The sequence below is a fragment of the Sturnira hondurensis genome, unplaced genomic scaffold, assembly GCF_014824575.4.
Source record: "Sturnira hondurensis isolate 20B ecotype Veracruz unplaced genomic scaffold, ASM1482457v3 Scaffold0004338, whole genome shotgun sequence".
In the NCBI taxonomy this organism is placed as follows: domain Eukaryota; kingdom Metazoa; phylum Chordata; class Mammalia; order Chiroptera; family Phyllostomidae; genus Sturnira; species Sturnira hondurensis.
Genome location: NW_028076969.1, coordinates 2,610,880 through 2,627,803, shown reverse-complemented (window position 1 = coordinate 2,627,803; position 16,924 = coordinate 2,610,880). Strand labels below are relative to the sequence as shown.

Sequence of the window (16,924 nt, the reverse complement as noted above, 5' to 3'; positions counted from 1 at the left end):
TAACTACAGTTAGTTCTTTTTCAGCTCTCTTGAAGAACATATTCTATCATAAACACATTTTTTATTACATCAGATTACACTGTATTATATAAATCTTATATGTCTCATATACTTTTATTACAAATTAAGGAATTTTATAACTACTGTACTGCAACTTGCATTTTTATACTTAATATATTTGGATACTTTTTAATTATATTTGGATACTTTTTTATTATCACATGTTCAATATACCTTTTTTTAAAAAAGATTTTATTTATTTATTTATCTTTAGAGGGGAAGGAGAGGGAGAGAAACATCAATGTATGGTTGCCTTTCGTGCGTCCCCTGCTGGGAGTTGGCCTTCAGGGAACTGGCCTGCAACCCAGGCATGTGCCCTGACTGGGAATCGAACTGCCATCCTCTGGTTCGCAGGCCCGCGCTCAATCCACTGAGCTACACCAGCCAGGGCCCAATATATCTTTTTAAAGTTATCTTTGAAACAATATAATATTTAAGTATGTGTTGGTTCACACACTCTGAAGCTTCCAGGTAAAATTTGAAACGAGACCCCTAAATACAAGGTAGGGAGAGACAAAAGAAAGAGGCAGGTTTAATAAGCAGGGGAACTTACATTTCAGGCTTGGCTTAGGGACAACAAATGGGTAGATCTTTTCAGCCACCTGCCAAATCTAAATGTTTATGCAGAGGCCTGAAATGGGTTCTCTCTTGCATTCAGTCTAGGTTTCTCAACACCATCTTGTTTTCTCAAGGCTACCTCCTTGTAAACTGTTTCCACTATGAAAGTGGTGGGCAGAAAGTACCTTTCAAGAGAATGGGAGGTGAGGAGCCTCTGATTGCCTGAGCCCAGGTGGAGGGTCAATTGGCCCAAACAGCCTCTCTATGAACCTTGCCCAACAATGTGCACCATCATATACTTACCAAGTTCTTTCATGATAAACATTTAGGGCTTTTCAATTTAATATTTTAAAAAAATATTTTATTTATTTATCTTTAGAGAGGAAGGGAAGGAGAGAGGGAGAGAAACACCAATGTATGGCTGCCTCTCGTGCGTCCCCTGCCAGGAACCAGGAACTGGCCTGCAACCCAGGCATGTGCCCTGACTGGGAATCAAACCATGATCCTCTGATTCGCAGGCCTGCACTCAATCCACTGAGCTACACCAGCCAGGGCTAATCTTTTTTTTAACTCCTATAAACAGTGTGATAATGAATATACAAGGTCTGTCCAGAAAAATTCCAGCCACTGTTAATATAACAAGAACAGTCTGTGTGACATTGATGTAACCTGGAGGCCAAGAAGAGTGGACTGGAATGCTCGTGCATGAACAATGATAACTTCACAGTTGAAGAGGTAAAGGGTATGTAAAAAACAAACAAACAATGACACCTTCACTATACTAGTCAATTGGGAGCAGTAGACACCATTGAGTGAGCATGTGTACTATGTAGTCATTGCATTCAAAATGACTGAGTAAGTAGAGCAATGAATCTGCATCAAATTTTGCATTAAGCTTGTACATTCATCCACATAAACTATTTGGATGATTCATAAGGCTGCAGCTATGGGCAACTGGTGATTGGCCACTTCATCATGATGATGTGCCCACTCATGCATCACTTCTAGTACAGGTTTTTTGGTGAAACATCAAATTAGGTGACTCAATTGCCCCTACATCCCAGATTTGGCAACCTGAAACTTCTGGCTTTTCCCAAGACTAAAATAACCTTTGAAAGGGAAGAGATTTCAGACCATCAATGAGATTCAGGTAAATACGATGTGGCAGCTGACGGAGACTGGGAGAATTGTGTGAGGTGATGCCTATTTGAAGGGGACTGAGATGTCACCGTCCTAGATACAATATTTCTTGCATTTTGTATCTTCAGTAGATGTCTCTATTTTTCATATTACATGGCTAAATAACTTCTGGACAGACCTTGTACTTGCGTGGGTGTTTTAGGGAACTTTGGCTGATATATCTGCATAAAATTTTGTCCTTGGAAGAGAAAATGCTGAGCTAAGTAAGGTGTGAGTGTTTAAATTTTTGATAGGCATTACTAAATAGCCTTCCAAAATGGCTGTGCTAATTAAACTCTCCTCTATACTATTGGAGAGTAGCTATTTCTAGCCTAGACTTTTGTCAACACTATTAAAATTTTAATCAGTTCAACTTAATAAAATGATGGCCTAAATTTTTTATTTAAATATAAATAAAACTGAGTATCTTTTCAGATGTGTACATTTTTATAAACTACATCTTTGTTCCCTATGGACATTTTATTATTGATTATTCATATTTTCTTGTGGATATTAAAGTACTTTACTTGCTAAGAAAAGTGTTGGGAACTGCTCTGCCTGGTTTCAAGAGTTGTAACTGCCCCCCATGGATCAGGCTGAGTGAGCGACCTCTGGACTGTGAGCCACTAAGGAGAAAAAGCTTATCTCCCTGGCAGGGACACTGCTTCTGCTTCATCCATCTCTGGTCCCCAACACTTGGTTGGTTAGTCAATGACGAGTATGACCCCTCAGAGGGGGCAACCTAAGCCAGACATGATCACTTGGGAGGCCCTCAAGGAAGGACTCAGGGGGCTTCAGCAAAGAGGGAGTGATGGACTCTTGCTCCCCGGCTATTCTGACATAGTCTGAGTCCCATTTCCATCTGGGAGGAGCCCTTCCTGGCTCTAACCCACTTAAGCCTAAAAACCTATGACTGGGAGGGCGGTGCAGCCCTTTGCCAGCTGAAGGGGGCTCCGGGGTGATTGGGCATAAGAAAGAATTCACAAAGTCCTGTGAAGCCTGCTTTGCTAAGAGTAGTTTCATTTATATGATAAGGGTCTGAGCAGGAAATGAGTATGTCTCCCAAAGTTTTTGCAACCCCATTACCTGACAGACACTGACTCAGACTAAGCCCTCAGATTTCTTTGAAATGTTATCTATTGTTTGATCTTTGCCGCTTGACATTGATTGATGAACTTGACCTGTATTCCTGTGTATTATGAACCTAATAAAAGCCATTGAGGAAGGGGTTCTAGGTCCTTCTCCTTTGAGAGACTGACCACCTCTCCTCCACAAGCAGACCACATCTTGGCAGTTTTATTTTCATCCGAGGCAGATGGGGGAACTTGTGGGCAAAGTTTCCCCCACAGAAAGTTTGCCTTTGTCATAAATGTTGCAGGTAATTTCCTCATTTATTTACATTCCCTATTCCTTCAGATATTTCTTTCTATCTTTATGAAATTGTTAGGATCCTTCACTACTCTTTACTTGAACATAAAGTCTCCTATGTTTTATTCCAGTACTTTCATTCTATTTTTTATATTTAAAATTTTAAACCTTTACTACATCTCAAATGTATTTTAGTGTAAGTACTGAACCAATAATACATTGGAGCCCCACTTTCTTAGTACCAGAACTGGCCAATTGCACCACGAAAAAGACTAATAATACACAAATAATGCACCCCTTTTTTGTTACAAAATCTTTTATTATAAAATCATGAGCATGCAATTCTGTAACATAGCAATATTATACTCAAGCAGACCATGTGACATTTTAGGTGAAATATTCAAATTAAAACTCCCCATATTATTACCCTACCAATCACATTCAAGCAGGTGTTATTTCTGGGACCCTCTATGTTTTCTGCCACTAATTTAGATTATACTTTGATATATATTAAATTTCTATTTTTTAAATTTACATTTGGAGATCATAAAATCTCTAATGACTTATTTTATCCCACACCCTAATAGTATTTTTTTGCCTTTTAATTTTCTTCTATGTACTTTTGCCTATTCTGTTTCCTATATTTAATATGCAAAAATCAACTTATCATTTTCCCTTCTTTTGCATTTCTGGTTTGTAATTCTAACCTGCTTGAATTGAATACTTAGCATCTTTTCTTTTTTGTTCATTGTTATAGTATGTAAAGATACAAATCTTCTAACAGACACAAATTGAGTCTTGACCCATGGGTTTTGATATATGATATATTTACTAATGTTGTTTTTTAGATAGTTCATTATCTTTTGATTTCCTCTCCAAAGTAAGAGTTAAAAATTTCATGTTTTAATAGCTGGTAATTTTGTTCTTGTAGCTGTTTGTATATCTGATCGTATTATAATATGGTTAGCAAATGTTATCTGCACCATTTCAGCATTTTGTATTTGAACATATGGTAGTATTTTTAGATTAATATACAGTAATTTTTAATAAATTTGTGTCATGTATCCTATTATCAGCAATTTTACATATGTAATGTCATATTAATCAATACTATAGTGTTCAGATTTTTACATATTTTTATTATGAGCAGGGAAAAGTAAATTAAAATGTTCTATTGCTATTCTCTAGCTTTCATTTCTCCTTGTACTTGCTGCAGTCTTGGCTTTGTGTTTTAATGTTATGTTAATTTCTGGCTTAAAGAAAAATGACAGCAATATACTAACTGTTAATTATATTCTTTATTATTGAAAATGCTTCCTTCTGTCACATTTAGTGCATTAATTCCTTGAATCAAATTTGTTTGATCTAGCTATAAAGATGTCAGTTTTCCTTGCGATAGCATTTGCCTGGTTTATCTCTGTCCTCCTTTTGCTTTGAATATTTTGATTCACTTATCTTAGATGTATTTGTTGTCTATGACATATAGTTTTGCCTTTTTTCTTTGGTAAATACAAAATAGGGAAATTTATCCATTATATTTACCTGTATTATATTTGACATTAATTAACACATATTTTGTATTTTTAAGTTTTACTGTAACACATCTTACTATTTTTTCTGTATTTTGCCATATGCTCTACGTTTTCTTGCTTTCAATCCCACTTCTCTCAATTTGAAAATCAAAGGGTTATTTTTTCTTATTACTTCCTGTGATGGTTTTATTTATATTTTAAATAATTTACTAATGTCTTTATTTCATATGTTTTAATTTTAAACATGACCATTATATGTTACATTTATATTCTAAAATATGAGGAATTAGTTAACTCTCACCTCTTTTCTACTCCTCACCTTAGACTTTTATTGTAATGCTGGAATTTTGCTCTAATTCATTGCAGTATATTATTACTTTCATTGGGTGTATTTTTTCTCTCAGTATCTATCATTTCAATTGAACGTAATTCACACATTTATGTAGCCATGACTCAATAATTCCATAAGCCATGGTATTGAGTTTTTATTCCCAATCCTTTTGTTCTATAGTGGATCTATTTCCAAGTTTTGTTTTGTTTTACTCAGTCTTTGGTTAGATCCCTCCATTAAGCTGTTTTTTTAAAGATGTATGTTCACAGTATATCCTGATTTGTTATACAGTGTCAATCTTTATATGTTCAAAATGATTTAAATCTATATAAAATCTTGATTTATATCTTTTCTTTATCTTTTCCACTCAGAATTCAGAGCTTATAGATGTTATTCTTATGTTTATTTGTAAGTAAACACTAATGTCCCAAAGTCTGAGGACTTTTTTTTTAAACTCTTGATAAGTGAACTGCTTTTTTCCCCTATAAAAATAACATGAGAATTTATCTTTAAATTGAAGTCTAAATACATTAATCAGAAAACTTTCAATGAAAGTAATAGAAATTAAATTTGAACTGACATGAACACAAAAAAAGAAGGATTTGAAAGATTGCAGAGATGAACTGGGAAGGGGAGGAATATTGGTACTTTTAAGGATGACTGTCATAAGTACTCAAATTTATTAGATTTTTCTTATTTATTTCTGCACTGTGCTTTGTGCTGAAGACTTCTATGGGAAATATGATTATGAGCAGCTTCAGACACATGTTCTCAAGGGTTAGCAACAAAAAAGAGAAAGCTATTATTTTCCAGATCCACCTTGAAAAATATCAAAAAATATCTGATTTATCTGAGGGTCACCCCCTTATGGACCTGTCAGGGTGGTCAGTATGTGAAGGAACCAGCTCTGTGATCTTGCTCCACCAAGCGCCAAGGGTGCTATGCTGGCTCATCCCCACTGTAACTGACTTGGCAGAATATAGTTAAAAATTTTGAGAGTTACTTTAATCGGAAGAATAGTTATGAATTTCATTCAGTATGTTCACCAAAATATCGCTTATTATTTTGATTGACTTTTTTTAACTGAAAAATAGCATAGACTATTAACCTGCAGATTCAGATATTATTTTGCTTCGGAATAATTTTCTTCTATTAAGTACCTTCACTTTTGCTTGGGTCCCTGGTCTTCCCTGTAAATATATGTCATTTTATTATGCCAAGAAATTCAACCTTTTTTTTCCTGATGCCCTTTTGAGACAGTGTAATAGGCATTCTTTTTATCCTCAAAGGTTCATCAATGTATTTCATTAAATAAAAGACAGAGTACAATTCAACTATTACCATACTAATATGCCAAAATCTTAGTTCTATACAAAAATAAATATTTTATTCTCATGGATCTTAGTTATGCTTAAACAGACTTGGTTGGGCTAAACTTCAAACTGAAGGTTGGATTCAGATCATCTTGAAGTATTACTCACTCTTCTTGGACCCCAAACCTACCCAAGGCATATTCTTCACATATTAAAGGCAGGAGTACAAGAATGCAAATTCAACTGCAAAGAACTTAAGCCTTTGCTAATGTCACATCCACTTACATATTATACTCAAAGCAAGGTTTGTGATCAAGTCTGAAGCAACAGCTGGTTAGTTCAGTCTTTCCAACCATGACAGTAGTGTAAATGTATAATATTATTGCAGGGGAGTTAGGAATGGAGAAAAATGACTCAAAGTTTTGCAGCTTCTTTGTGTTCACAGTTATTCACATGTAAAATATATTCACCGCTATGCAAAGACCTCCCAAATTTTTGTGTAATCATAGCAGTACACTCCAAGTCCAGAAACAGAAGATCTACATTATGTCCAGATAGTTTCTTGTAATCCAGAAATCTATGAGCTAATTGAAAGTTCACCAGTCTCCAAAGTACGCTTGTATAACATGGATGGGAAAAATATCATAACAATTCCCATTCAAAAAGAATGATAGTGGAATGCACGTATCAGTCAATGGTCCATTGAAATTTTATATTCCTGTTGAACAAATATTGCCAAGTTCACCTAGCCTAGGTCAGGAAAGGGTCCTTAATTAGGCCCTTTGTCTGTTCTCTGGAAGTTGTTCTCACAGCTCCTTTTCTGTCATTTTGGAGGTCTTTCCTTTTCCCCAAATCTCCTTTGTAGCTCCTGAAGAACAAATAGGAAATATGCTTTTCTTTAGAGCACAGGTGGTTTTTGAACCTTCTTTCTCCATGAAAAAAGTAGGAGGCTTGAAGGTCTTTCTATATCTTGAACATTTTCAGTCTCTTTTAGTCCAGACGAGAAAGATTTTGCCAACACAACTCTCTGAAAAACTGTAAAATTTCCATGTATTTGAATTTAGTCTCATACAATAGCTACAACCACAATTATTTCTGAGATGTGCCTCTCATTTTAATTGCAATTACAGTTTCCCCAGAAGTGTAAGATGCCTGGTAGACCACACATTTAAGTTTTCTAGGAGCTCCCCCTTCCTTTTCAGTTACAGAGATCTACTAAATGTTCATTTAATTCTTTCAAACATTTAAAAAATAGTATTACAGCCATATATTTAATTTTGTCATACTCTGAAGATATATATATATATATATATATTAAATTTTTATTTATTTATTTTTAGAAGAGAAGGAAAGGAGAGAAGGAGAGAAATATCAATGTATGGTTGCTTTTGGTGCATCATTTGCTGGGAACTGGCCCCTGCCGGGAACTGGCCTGCAACCCAGGCATGTGCCCTGACTGGGAATCGAACCACGATCGTGTGGTTCGCAGGCCCGTGCTCAATCCACTGAGCTACACCAGCCAGGGCTATATATATATATTTTAAAGATTTTATTTATTTATCTTTAGAAGGGAATGGGAGGGAAGGAGAGAGGGAGAGAAATATCAATGTATGGTTGCCTCTTGTGTGTCCCCCACTGGGAACTGGCCTGCAACCCAGGCATGTGCCCTGACTGGGAATCAAAACACGATCTTCTGGTTTGCAGGCCCGCACTCAATCCACTGAGCTAGACCAGCCAGGGCTGAAGCTATATTTTATTGGAAGTACCAGAGAATCATTCTTTTCCCTGAGGCTATATGTTAATAATCACATATTTTATATAGTGAAAAACAGTTTAATTTTTCAAGTTTGCAATCCTAGCATTACTGGGTTCTTCATATTTCCTCTCAGTTATATTTTTACCTTTCCAGTTTTCCCTGTTTTTCAAAACTTTATCAAATGCAGAGTTTAATGACCTCTTTGGAATTTCAGAAGTCACTTCAAAATTTCAGTCAACACAACAAATTCCTTAGGTGTATTCTTGTTTTCTTCATCACCAGTGATAGTTTTGTCAAATGTTTGGCCACTGTATGGCATAGGTTGACATTTTCTCTATTTCTTATAATTTTCCTCATCAGTATGCTTGTCACATGCTACCCAGTTACCCAACCCCTGCCACCACTTTTTTTTTCAATAGCTGCTCTCCTTTGAAGGATTGTGAGACTGATGATGCATAACCAGCTACCCTAAAATTCAGTGGCTTACAACAATTAGCCTATCTTCTTGCCCATGTCATTGTAGGATATCTATAATTCTACTGANGTCACTTCAAAATTTCAGTCAGCACAACAAATTCCTTAGGCGTATTCTTGTTTTCTTCATCACCAGTGATAGTTTTGTCAAATGTTTGGCCACTGTATGGCATAGGTTGACATTTCCTCTATTTCTTATAATTTTCCTCATAGTTTTTCAGTTTTTTTCACCCCCTATTACAGTATGCTTGTCACATGCTACCCAGTTACCTAACCCCTGCCACCACTTTTTTTTTCAATAGCTGCTCTCCTTTGAAGGATTGTGAGACTGATGATGCATAACCAGCTACCCTAAAATTCAGTGGCTTACAACAATTAGCCTATCTTCTTGCCCATGTCATTGTAGGATATCTATAATTCTACTGATTTAGACTGGGTTTGGCTGCTCCAAGTTTCAGATTAGATCCAGGTCTGCAAAATGTGGCCTTCATTCTTCATAAACCAGCAGCACCTACCTATGGCACGATTTTCTTATGACTAAAAGTGAGAGTACAAGAAGGCAAATCCACATATGCAAACACACTTCAAGCATTTGATTATGTCACATATGGTAACATATGTCACACATATGGCCAAAGCAAGTTGATTGTGTAAGTTTAAAGAGAGGAGGTGAGGAATTTTTCTTTTCATACAATGAAGGTACAATGGTGATATGGATGGATATCAATATTAGAGGGGCTTGAATAATTTGGAGCTGTAATTCCATCTACATAAAGGTTTTGTTTTTAAGGGGAATTCAATAGGGAATTTTCTAAAATCCTAATATTTTCCTCCTGTTGTATCTTAATTAAGGCTTACTTATGTTCAACATTTTTGAGGGTTAGATACCAGTAAGAAGAGCATTATCTAATTTTCATGTTAATACCATATAGATTTTCATATGTCCATCTTCTCATATGTCATTGTGACTGTTCATATCCATATAACTGGCTTTTTTCTTTCTAACAAGAGCTAATCAGAACCACTTTAAGGGCACTTGTTGGAATTCCAGTGTTTCATAAGATGGTAACATCAGTCAAAGTCAGGATTTCTATACATCTTAAAAAATATCCATAGAGATCAAAACTAAGGATAATTAAAACAACCCAGGACACAGAGAATACTACAAATCTTAAGTCATGGATAAGTAGGGTGATAAACCCCCAAATAATACAGATATAGCTCCAGAATTTAGGCTTATGGGGGGATAAAGGTGGGATGCAGGCCCATAAACAAGGAGACCAAAAATAATGGTGCACAGATAAAAACTATACTCAGAGAGTCCTACATTTAGTAAAAAAAATATTAAAGATAAGTTTGTGATCAGTAACTCAGACAGTGGTTATTAAAGAATTGAATGCAATTCTTTGCAGACTCAAGGTGAATGTTTCTGGTAAAAAAGGGGACAGTTGGAAAGGGGACTTACCCTTTTGAGACTTTGTAGTTACAGTGAAAAAATAAATATATGGTAAAGAGTATGATTAAGAATCTCAAGGACAGTAAGTGTGAATCAAGGATTGTGTATCCATCCAAGCCTTAAAAAAATATCAAGGGTATATAAAAATAGCTTTATTCTATAGAGCCAACCAAACAGCATCAGAAAATCAGAAAATACAGCTACCCTCTCCTAAAAGAATGTATTTTCCTATATTAAGAGATGTAAAACTGTACTTAAACAATAATTAAATTAAAAATTAATTTAAAAAAGAGACCATGTTTGCCAATGAAACATTGGACAAGGGTTTAATCTCCAAATATATAAAGAATTCATATGACTCAACACCAAGAAGACAAACAATTCAATTAGAAAATAAACAAAGGACCTGAGTAGACACTTCTCCAAGGAGGACATAGAGGTGGTCCATAGACATATGAAAAAATGCTTAACACCATTAGTCATCAGAGGGATGCAAATTAAAACCACAATGAGACAGATGCCAGAGAGAAGAGGAAGGCGGGAATGGTTCAAGGAAAGGAAAGGGATTAGTCAAAGAGCAAGTATGAATGACCCATGGACATTGACAATAGTTCAGGGAGTGACTGAGGGAGTGGGAGACGGGCTGGGTAAAGGAGGGCAAATAGGGGAAACTTGGAAAACTGTAATAGAAGAAACTAGAATAAAAATGAAAAATAAAATAACTCATAAAAAAGAATAATGTCAATCCCAGAATTCACAAAGCTATCTAAAGATTTTCAGTCATCTCTGTATATAATTACTTGCTAGTCCCAGAAGGTAAGATATCACAAATGAAGTGCTCATCCCTGTCCATAAGAAGAAAGTAGAAAATAACAATAAATATTTTGAGCTCATAAAAATTTTCCCAAAAGAACGTTCATGAAACAGAAGGAAACTATAACATAATACCCTAACATAAATTAAATGTTAAAGTAACATTTGTAAATATGTAAAAATGATTTAAATCAGAAATTTTAAAACTCAGAAAACATTTGAAATAGTAATTAGAAGGCTCTGAAATAGGAACCACAATCAGAAATGAGATTGAAGGAAAATGTAAAATTAATAAGAAATAAAGACAGAGCCCTGGAGGATGTGGCTCAGGTGGTTGGAGCATTGTCCCATATACCAAAACATCACTGGTTTGATTCCTGGTCAGGGCACATGCCTGGGTTGTGAGTTCTACACCCAGTCAGGGAGCCTATGAGTGGCAGACAGTTGATGTTTCTCTCTCATATCCACACTCCTCTCTCTCTCTCCCTTCTTCCCCTCTCTCTAAAAGCAATTGAAAGATGTCTGCAGGTGAAGATTAAAAAATGACATAAAAGAATCAGATTACTTCTTGTCAGTCCATTCTTGCCTATAAAGTTTCTTTTGAGAAACAGCTAATAGTCTTTTGGGTACTCCTTTGTAGGTAACTCTCTGCTTTTATCTTGCTGCTTTTAAGATTCTCTCTTTATCTTTAACCTTTGGCATTTTATTATGATATGTCTCAGTGTGGTCCTCTTTGGGTCCAACTTATGTGGATCTCTCCATGCTTCCAGAACTTGTATGTTCATTTCCTTTGTCAAATTAGGAAAGTTTTCTTTCATTATTTTTTTTAAATAAATTTTCAATTTCTTGCTTTTCCTCTTCTCCTTCTGGCACCCCATTTTTTATAAATTCTTATTTATTCTTTCTGTTCTGGTCAAACATATATTTCTTCCTTATGTTCTAAATCATTGATTTGAATCCTGACTTCCTTCCCTCCACTGTTGGTTCCCTGTAAATTTTTTTTATTTCACTTAGTGTAACCGTCATTTCTTATTTTATGTTGTTGCCTTACTCAATGAGTTCTTTGAGCATCTCAATCACCAGTGTTTTGAACTCTGCATTTTATAGATTGGTGTGTTGTGACCTTTCCAGAACAGATAGGTTCATGGAAGGTAAATGGAAGAATATTCATGGAGCCATCGGGGTGTCTGATATGCCTTTATTCAAGGGTAGGCAACCCACACATACTGCAAGCTACATGTCTCCATGTGGTGCTACATAGCTCTGCATGTCACCTGTCCCTCAGCGGGAAATCCTAATTCCCTTATACATTACACGCACACAAAGCCATCAGGATGCCAGTATATTGTGTAATATAGCAAAATTCTGTACATGTGAGCCCTCTCAAGGCTATGGGAACTATTTATAGGACCAATTCTCCAGGCTATGAGAACACAGCTTATCTTAGTTTCCCACACATCTGAGTGATTCGGACCCTGGCCCATGGGGTCTGTGTGTTGTGGAGACAGCAAACAAAATCACAGGGACTACAGAAGTCTTGTGGAGAAAAAGGAATACTCTCTGAGTGAGAGAGGGCCCAACCCCTGCCTGGACAGGCTTATATTGCTTTTCTGGGTACATTACATCGAGAATGGTCCTCACTTGCTATGCACAGGTTCCCTTTAGGTGGTTACTTTTTCCAGATAACAAAGGAGAGGATGTTGCTAATTACATCAAAGAAAAAAGATATTTGCAAATGCAAGGGAAAAGGTGGTTGAACTGGTTATGCTCCATCCTTGGGATGTTTAGCATAGATTTTAGGAAGCTACTTAAAAGATATGTGGTAAACATTTGCTGCTTCAATCAGGGTGAGGGAGTTTTAGCAAAAAGCAAGCCTCGAAGCAGCCTAGGTACAATGCAGGCCTAATTCCCCACTGGAGAACCTATCCATGGGTGTGAGTCCTGTGGATACGACCAAAACCAAAACCTTGCTTCCCATTGGTTTTCCGAATCAGGGGCTGGGCTATATTCCCCACGCCATGCAGAATGGTTCCCTATATCTGGGCAAGAAAGCCAGGTTGCCTCCATTAACCCTACAGTTGGTTATTTCTATTTTGTTCAATTCTTTTTTTACTGTTATTCAGTTACAGTTGTCCCCATTTTTTGCTTATTACTCTCCCCTGCCCTACAGACCTCCCACCTCCCACATTCAATCCTCCCTCCCGTTGTTATTTTTGCCCATGGGTCCTTTATACATGTTCCTTGACGACCCTTCCCCTTCTTGCCCCGCTATCTCCCTCACCCTTTGCCCCTGTGGTTACTGTCAGTGTGTTCTTTATTTCCATGTCTCTGGTTCTATTTTGCTTGCTTGTTTGCTTTATTGATTAGGTTCCACTTATAGGTTAGATCACGTGGTTTTTGTCTTTCACCACCTGGCTTATTTTACTTAGTATAATGTTCTCTAGTTTTATCCATGCTGTTGTGAAGGTAGGAGTTCATTCTTTCTTTCTGCTGCATAGTATTCCATTGTGCAAACATACCACTGTTTTTGATCCATTCGTTTACTGATAAGCACTTAGGCTCTTTCCAGTACTCGACTATTATTTAGTTCTTTTTCTAGCAAGAATTATTCAAAGTGATGAAAAGCAAGGACCTACAACCTAGATTACTCAATCCGGCAAAGCTATCATCTAGGATAGAAGAACAGACAAAGTGCTTCCCAGAAATGGTCAAGTTAAAGGAGTTCAGCATCACCAAGCCCTTGTTATATGAAATGTTAAAGGGACTTATTTAAGAAAAGAAGATCAAAACTATGCACATTAAAAATGCAACAAATTTGAAACTATCAGTGACTGAATTAAAATAAATCTAACCAAAAACCAGAGGAACAGAATCATAGGCATGGAGATCATTTGGAGGGTTATCAGCTGGTGGGGATGAAGGAGAATAGGGGAAAAGGTGCAGGGATTAAAAAGAATAATTGGTACATACAAAATAGACAGGGGTATGTTAAGATTATGGGAAATGGAGAATGCAAAGAACTTTTATGCACCCACCATGGACATGAACTAAGACCAGGAGCAGGGATTGCTGGAGAGAAGGGAGATACTGGATAGAGGGGGCAAAGGGAGAAAAATTAGGACAACTGTAATAATACAGTCAATCAAATATACTTTAAAAAAGAATCAGATTAAAAGTGATTGAGTTGTTTTGTACAGGGCGTAGTAGTGTCCATTTAATCGGAAGGGTGAGTGGCTTTGGCCTTGTTTTTCCCACTTATTTTTCTTCCCCCTTTTTACTTTGTCAGTAGGGCACATTTATGGGTCACAAGCAAAGAAGTAGCTGATGCCATGGTGCTGGTATTGTAATGGAGATTTTGATAATGAGAAGATCTTTATACAGCACCAAAACCCAAAACATTTTAAATGCCATGTATGCCATAAGAAATTGTACATAGGACCTGGTTTGGCTATATATTGCATGAAGGTGCATAAAGAGGCATTAGGTATTGTACCAAATGCAATACTGAGAGAACAGACATAGAGTTGGAAACATATAAAGGTATTTCAGAAAAAAGACATGGATGAAAGAAGATGACTTCTTGAATGGAAAACACAAGAGTAAAAAAAGGAAAATAAGAAGCAACAAAATGATTCTGATCAATATGATGAGTCTGCAGCTTCAACTTTATTTCATCCATAGCCCATTCAACCTCAGTGAGGTTATATACCCCCAGTGGCACAACCAGGACTACCACCAGTTCCAGAGGCACCAGGTATGCCTCCAGGCATACCTCCATTAATGCGAGGTATCCCTCACCTGATGCCGGGAACGCCACCTGTTATACCAGGCATGTCACCTGGAATGACACCAGTGGGTGGAATGATGTCACCTAGACCAGGAATACCACCTCTGCTACCTGCTATGCCACCAGGTATGCCCTCCCCTGTTCCACATTCTGGAATTCCTCCAATGACTCGAGTACAGGCCATTCAGCACCAGGTATTCTTAATAGACCATATGCACCAACAGCAACAGTTCTTGCTGCAAAAGCCTCCAGTTAGTAAGCCTCTTTTCCCCAGTGCTGGACAGGCTCAGGCAGCTGGTACAAATTTGTCGGTACAAATTTCAAGCCCTTAATTAGTACCCCTGCAACAACTAAAGAACCCCCAAAGCATACATTTCCTGCTTATACATAGTCTATAGCTTCAACCACTAGTAAAACAAATAGCATTGAAGCTAAACCAGCAGCTTTAATAACAAGTAAGCCCACTACCCTTACAATAACCAGTGCAACCAGTAAATTGATCCATCCAGATGAGGATATATCATTGGAAGAGAGAAGTACAGTTATCTACATATCGCTGTAATTGGTCTCATCCAGGGCAGGCTCCCACTGGTAACCCACTGGTTGGACCAATTGAAGGTATGATGCCATCAGAGCCAGGCATGCTATCACAAGTAATGAGACCCCTAATGCTTCTTCATGGTCAGTAGGTGGTAATAATCAAGGCATGCCAGGTTACCTTTCTGGTGCAATGTCACCATATGGGCAGGGACCACCAATAATGCCCCCTTACAAAGGTGGACCTCCTTGACCTCCAATGGGAACTAGACCTCCTGCAATGTCACAAACTGGCCATTACTGATCTAACTTCATCCAATCTACTAGATTTAGAAATAAAATCTTTTCTCAACTTGTGCTGTTTATATAGCCAAAATTCCATCAATAAGGCTTCATTGTGACTTTAATACACATTATCTTCCCACATGTGCCAAAACTATTGGGCACTTATTTTACATGGGAAAAATTATTTGGAATAATAAAGCAGAAAATTTTCCTAGAGTTGCAATTTATACTGTATGGCTTCTTTTTATCTAGGTTTTATCTAGGTTTTTAGAAGTGAAATATAGGAAATTTGGTTTGTTAAATTGTAAAGGTGCTAGAGTTACCTGAACTTATCACCTTAAAAAATGTAAGTTCTGTAAGCTTACACTGCTATTTGTAAAGTTGTGCCCTCACAGAATTTCAGATGCTATTGAACTTCATGTCCTCACCCTAGCTTGATGAGGACAGGAACTATTTCCAAGTACCTGTACATTGGAAATCTAAATGTGTAACAATATTTAATGTATTTAGAATTCCTCATGACTCAGGGTTTATGAAATCTGGCCCACTAAGGTCATGCAACTTTTCTATACTGTTAAACTTCATGTAATACAATGGAAGAAAAAAAGTGATTGACAAATAAATTCGGGAAATTAAAGACTAATGCATATAATTGAAGTCCCTGAAAAAATGGAATAGAATTATTTTTTAAATTATTTTCCAGGATAATTTCTGAAGTTCAAAGACCTGAATTTACTTATTAAATGTGCCTACTATTTCTGGAAAAACTTGATCAGAAAAGGACAAAACATATCCTAATATAACTCTTGGCTCTGAACTTCACTAGTGCTTCTCAGTCTTTTTCTCCCCTCATAGGAGGGACAGATTGGCTAGAGTGGATTGCAGTTGGGTATTTCCCTTTCCCGGGTCAGTTAGGCTCTGATAATACCCCAGTAACTCAACTAGTTTCTCCTGAGGACAGGCCTTGTTAACAAGAGCACAATGCTCTCAAGTGTTTCAAAATGGTTCCTTTTTCCTTCACCCTGTCAGAGGCAAGAAAGGATTTTTCCCTGATATTTTGTGTGGGAACTGGTTGAGCTCTTTTGTAAACCTTACAGTTAACAAAACTATGGGGATCTTCATGACTGGGTTCCTTGATGTTTTAACTCTCACAGTTGTCTGCAAGGACCCTCCAGCAATTCATCAATTACAGTTAAGGTTTTCCTAACCCAGCTGGTTCCTGTGGCGGTTTCACCCAGTGAGTCTCTCAGCTCTGGTAAGCACAACTTTCCTGGATTCATCTGTCTGTCTCTCTAGTCGTGGGAACAGCCGTTGGACCTGTGCCCTCCTCTTTCTTAAGTATCCAAGAACAGTTGCCGATGGTTCATTCTACTCAGCTTTTTTATTTGTTGTGAGGACAAAATGGCAACTTCCAAGCTTCTTATACGTAGAACTGGAAACCTGAAGTCTTTTTTAAAAAACATTTTTAAAAGATT

General features: G+C 37.0%; 1 pseudogene; it reads left to right on the top strand.

The window, feature by feature from the left end:
• The first annotated feature begins 1,323 nt into the window (after positions 1 to 1,323).
• LOC118986609 (BUB3-interacting and GLEBS motif-containing protein ZNF207-like) lies at positions 1,324 to 15,468 on the top strand (annotated as a pseudogene).
• The last annotated feature ends 1,456 nt before the right edge of the window (positions 15,469 to 16,924 follow it).